Below are 6,229 nucleotides of genomic sequence, written 5' to 3'. Positions count from 1 at the left end.
TAAAAGCACATAACAGTCGCAGAACCAACACCTGAGAGCACCAGTGTCGCACTAAACTAACTCACAGAGATAAAGAAACTCACAGAGAAAATGAACTTCCTTATCAAGTGTCTCTTACGAGAAAAATTAATTTATCTCTCATTGGTACATCTAAGGCTGTGTTTACACTTGGTGCACAAGCACTGGAGCCTGGGCGCCAGCACAAAAAAGTACTATGTTCAGACACTTGGTACTCCAAGTATCCAAGTAGCATTTAGTGCCTGAGTACAAGGTCAAGACCTTGTTCACGGGCACGGGCACTGGGTTGGGAATTCTGCTTTGAGTACTTGGAAAAAAGGTGTGTTCACATTAGTGCAAAGAGAGAATCGCACTCGAGCACCGTGATCAGGTATCAAGTGTGAACATAGCCTAACTGTCGTCTCGTTTCCTGGAGTCGGTGCAGTCATACAGTCATACGTTCCCTGTGGGGCATTTTTCCAAGTGTGCCGCATTTTCTTAAGTGTGGCGCATTTATCCAAGTGTGCCGTATTTTTTCTTCTTTTTTTCTTTTCTTGGTGACCTTGCGCCAGTCATACGTTCCCTGGGGTTGATGCAATCAACTACGCCACCAAGTACACGATTAAAGTGAAAGCAAAATTTTCCTACTGTGACCAAATCAAGTTTAATGAACCTGCACTTAAACCAGGAATACCAGAATAGCAGCATATCGCTAACCACTAATTGTTAACGTCTTCCAGCTGAAAAGCTAGCTGTTGTATTAAATTATGCTAAAATCCAACGGTAAACATGCACCTGCAGATGGCGTGATGTGCGTGCAGAAGAAGTGCGAGACACGCAAATGTTTTACTTACTGGAGAGGTGACCGGAAAAAATGTAACGGGCACCATAAAAGTTTTCAAAAAAGGTCACCAACTTAAAACAACGCGTGTTTACCCCAAAATTTTATGTTATGAAATGGAAGTGGCAAGCCTATACATTCAACACGTCATTTGTTTCTGGTTGTGAGCCAAAGGTATTTAGCTATAGACTCTATTTAGCTGAACCAGAGGAAGGCTGTCAGACAAACTAAATGCTCTATTGCAAAGATTCTGTTATTAAAACCATACCAAAAATGGTTTTTAAGTTACCATTTACCATGCCGTTTTAAGATCTAAGAGGTGACCGAAAAAAAATGTAACGGGCACCATAAAAGTTTTCAGAAAAGGTCACCAAGAAAAGAAAAAAAGAAGAAAAAATACGGCACACTTAGATAAATGCGCCACACTTAAGAAAATGCGGCACACTTGGAAAAATGCGCCATACTTAAAAAAATGCGACACACTTGGAAAAAAAGCCTCACTTAAAAAAAATGCGGCACACTTGGAAAAATGCGCCACACTTAAGAAAATGCGGCACACTTGAAAAAATGCGCCACACTTAAAAAAAATGCGGCACAATTGCAAAAATGCGCCACACTTAAGAAAATCCGCCACATTTGGAAAAATGCGCCACACTTAAAAAAATACGCCACACTTAAGAAAATGCGACAAACTACGAAAAATGCACCACACTTAAGAAAATGCGGCACACTTGAAAAAATGCGCCACACTTAAGAAATTGCGGCACACTTGCAAAAATGCACTACACTCAAAAAAAGGCGGCACACTTGGAAAAACGCGCCACACTTAAGAAAGTGCGGCACACTTGAAAAAATGCGCCACACTTAAAAAAATGCGGCACACTTGGAAAAATACGCCACACTTAAGAAAATTCGACACACTAGGAAAAATGCGCCACACTTAAGAAAATGCGGCACACTTCCAAAAATGCGCCACACTTAAGAAATGATGGCACACTTCAAAAAATGCGCCACACTTAAGAAAATGCGGCACACTTGCAAAAATGCGCCACACTTAAAAAAATGCGCCACATTTAAAAAAATGCGGCACACTTGCAAAAATGCACCACACTTTAGAAAATGCGGCGCACTTGGAAAAATGCGCCACACTTAAAAAAATGCGACACACTTGATAAAATGCGCCACACTTAAGAAAATGCGGCACACGTGGAAAAATGCGCCACGCTTAAGAAAATGCGGAAAACTTGGAAATATGCGGCACACTTAAGAAAATGCGGCACACTTAGAAAAATGGGCCACACTTAAGAAATTGCGACACACTTGGAAAAATGAGCCACACTTAAGAAAATACGGCACACTTCGAAAAATGGCCACACTTAAGACAATAAGGCTAGGAAAATACGCCACACTAAAGAAAATGCTGCGCACTTGGAAAAATGTGCCACACTTAAGAAAATGCGTTACACTTGGAAAAATACGCCACATCTAAGGAAATGCGGCACACTTGGAGAAATGCGCCACCCTTAAGAATATATGATGCACTTGGAGAAATGCGCTACACTTAAAAAAGTGCGACACACTTGGAAAAATGCGCCACGGTTAAGAAAAAGCGGCACACTTGGAAAGATGCGCCACACTTAAGAAAAAGCTGCAAACTTAGAAATATGCACCACAGTTAAGAAAATGCGGCACACTTGAAGAAATGCGGCATACTTAGGAAAATGCGGCACACTTGAAATAATTCGCCACACTTAGAAAATTGCGCCACATTTGAGAAAATGCGGCACACTTGGAAAAATGTACCACACTTAAGAAAATGCGGCACACTTGGAAAAATGCGCCACACTTAAAAAATTGCGGCACACTTGAAAAAATGCGCCACACTTCGAAGAATGCGCAACACTTAAGAAAATACGGCACATTTGAAAAAATGCGCTATGCTTAAGAAGATGCTGCACACTTTGAAAAATGCGCCACTCTTAAAAAAATGCGGCACACTTGGAAAAATGCGCCACACTTAAGAAAATAAGGCACACTGGGAAAAATGCGCCACACTTAAGAAAATGCGGCACACTTGGAAAAATGCGCCACTCTTAAAAAAATGCGGCACACTAGCAAAAATACGCCACAATTAAGAAAATGCGCCACACTTGAAAAAATGCGCCACACTTAAAAAATGCGACACATTTAAAAAAAAAGGCACACTTAGAAAAATTCACCACACTTAACAAAATGCGGCACACTTGAACAAATGCGCCACACTTAAGAAATTGCGGCACACTTGAAAAAATGCGCCACACTTGACAAAATGCAGCACACTCTAAAAAATGCACCACACTTAAGAAAATAAGGCACACCAGGAAAAATGCGCCACACTTAAGAAAATGCGACACACTTGGAAAAATGCGCCACACTTAAAAAAATGCGACACATTAAAAAAAAAAGGCACACTTACAAAAATGCACCACACTTAAGAAAATACACCACATTTGGAAAAATGCGTCACACTTAAGAAAATGCGGCACACTTGGAAAAATGCGCCACACTTAAGAAAATGCGCCACATTTAGAAAAATGCGACCCATTTGAAAACATGCGCCACACTTAGGAAATTGCGGCACACTTGGAAAAATGCGCCACAGTTAAATAAATGCGGCGCACTTGGAAAATGCGCCAAACTTAAGAAAATGCGGCACACTTGAAGAAATGCGCCACGCTTAAGAAAATGCGACACATTTGGAAAAATGCACCACACTTAAGAAAATGCGGCACGCTTGAAAAAATGCGCCACACTTAAGAAAATGCGGCACACGTGGAAAAATGCGCTACACAAGAGAAAATGCGCCTAACTTGGAAAAATGCGCCACACTTAAAAAAATGCGCCACATTTAAAAAAATGCGGTACACTTTGAAAATGCACCACACTTTGAAAAATGAGCCACACTTAAGAAAATTCGGCACACGTGGAAATATGCACCACACTTAACAAAATGCGGCACACTTGGAGAAATGCGCCACACTTAAGAAAATGCGCCACATTTAGAAAAATGCGACCCATTTGAAAACATGCGCCACACTTAGGAAATTGCGGCACACTTGGAAAAATGCGCCATAGTTAAATAAATGCGGCGCACTTGGAAAATGCGCCAAACTTAAGAAAATGCGGCACACTTGAAGAAATGCGCCACGCTTAAGAAAATGCGACACATTTGGAAAAATGCACCACACTTAAGAAAATGCGGCACGCTTGAAAAAATGCGCCACACTTAAGAAAATGCGGCACACGTGGAAAAATGCGCTACACAAGAGAAAATGCGCCTAACTTGGAAAAATGCGCCACACTTAAAAAAATGCGCCACATTTAAAAAAATGCGGTACACTTTGAAAATGCACCACACTTTGAAAAATGAGCCACACTTAAGAAAATTCGGCACACTTGGAAATATGCACCACACTTAAGAAAATGCGGCACACTTGGAGAAATGCGCCACACTTGGAAAAATGCGCCACATTTAGAAAAATGCGGCATATTTGAAAAGATGTGCCACACTTAAGAAATTGCGGCATACTTGGAAAAATGCCCCACAGTTAAATAAATGCGGCGCACTTGGAAAATGCGCCACACTTAAGAAAATGCGGCACACTTGGAGAAATGCGCCACACTTAAGAAAATGCGACACATTTAGAAAAATGCGGCACATTTGAAAAGATGCGCCACATTTAAAAAAATGCGGCACGCTTGGAAAAATGCACCACTCTTGAGAAATTGCGGCACACTTGGAAAAATGCCCCACAGTTAAATAAATGCGGCACACGTAGAAAAATGCACCACACTTAAAAAAGTGCGCCACATTTAGAAAAATGCGGAATATTTGAAAAGATGCACCACACTTAAGAAAATGCGGCACGCTTGAAAAAATGCGCCACACTTAAGAAAATGCGGCACACTTGGAAAAATGCGCCAGACTTAAAAAATGCGCCACATTTAAAAAAAATGCGGCACACTTGGAAAAATGCACCACTCTTAAGAAAATGCGGCACACTTGAAAAAATGCGCCACACAAGAGAAAATGCATCACACTTTGAAAAATGCGCCACACTTAAGAAAATTCGGCACACTTGGAAATATGCGCCACACTTAAGAAAATGCGGCACACTTGGAAAAATGCGCCACACTTAAAAAAATGCGCCACATTTCAAAAAATGCGGCACACTTGGAAAAATGCGCCACTCTTAAAAAAATGCGGCACACTAGCAAAAATGCGCCACAATTAAGAAAATGCGCCACACTTGAAAAAATGCGCCACACTTAAAAAATGCGACACATTTAAAAAAAAAGGCACACTTAGAAAAATTCACCACACTTAACAAAATGCGGCACACTTGAACAAATGCGCCACACTTAAGAAATTGCGGCACACTTGAAAAAATGCGCCACACTTGACAAAATGCAGCACACTCTAAAAAATGCACCACACTTAAGAAAATAAGGCACACCAGGAAAAATGCGCCACACTTAAGAAAATGCGACACACTTGGAAAAATGCGCCACACTTAAAAAAATGCGACACATTAAAAAAAAAAGGCACACTTACAAAAATGCACCACACTTAAGAAAATACACCACACTTGGAAAAATGCGTCACACTTAAGAAAATGCGGCACACTTGGAAAAATGCGCCACACTTAAGAAAATGCGCCACATTTAGAAAAATGCGACCCATTTGAAAACATGCGCCACACTTAGGAAATTGCGGCACACTTGGAAAAATGCGCCACAGTTAAATAAATGCGGCGCACTTGGAAAATGCGCCAAACTTAAGAAAATGCGGCACACTTGAAGAAATGCGCCACGCTTAAGAAAATGCGACACATTTGGAAAAATGCACCACACTTAAGAAAATGCGGCACGCTTGAAAAAATGCGCCACACTTAAGAAAATGCGGCACACGTGGAAAAATGCGCTACACAAGAGAAAATGCGCCTAACTTGGAAAAATGCGCCACACTTAAAAAAATGCGCCACATTTAAAAAAATGCGGTACACTTTGAAAATGCACCACACTTTGAAAAATGAGCCACACTTAAGAAAATTCGGCACACGTGGAAATATGCACCACACTTAAGAAAATGCGGCACACTTGGAGAAATGCGCCACACTTGGAAAAATGCGCCACATTTAGAAAAATGCGGCATATTTGAAAAGATGTGCCACACTTAAGAAATTGCGGCATACTTGGAAAAATGCCCCACAGTTAAATAAATGCGGCGCACTTGGAAAATGCGCCACACTTAAGAAAATGCGGCACACTTGGAGAAATGCGCCACACTTAAGAAAATGCGACACATTTAGAAAAATGCGGCACATTTGAAAAGATGCGCCACATTTAAAA

This window comes from Orbicella franksi, chromosome 1, assembly GCF_964199315.1.
Source record: "Orbicella franksi chromosome 1, jaOrbFran1.1, whole genome shotgun sequence".
In the NCBI taxonomy this organism is placed as follows: domain Eukaryota; kingdom Metazoa; phylum Cnidaria; class Anthozoa; order Scleractinia; family Merulinidae; genus Orbicella; species Orbicella franksi.
The sequence above is the reverse complement of the archived record's forward strand: the minus strand, read 5'-3'. Positions refer to the sequence as shown.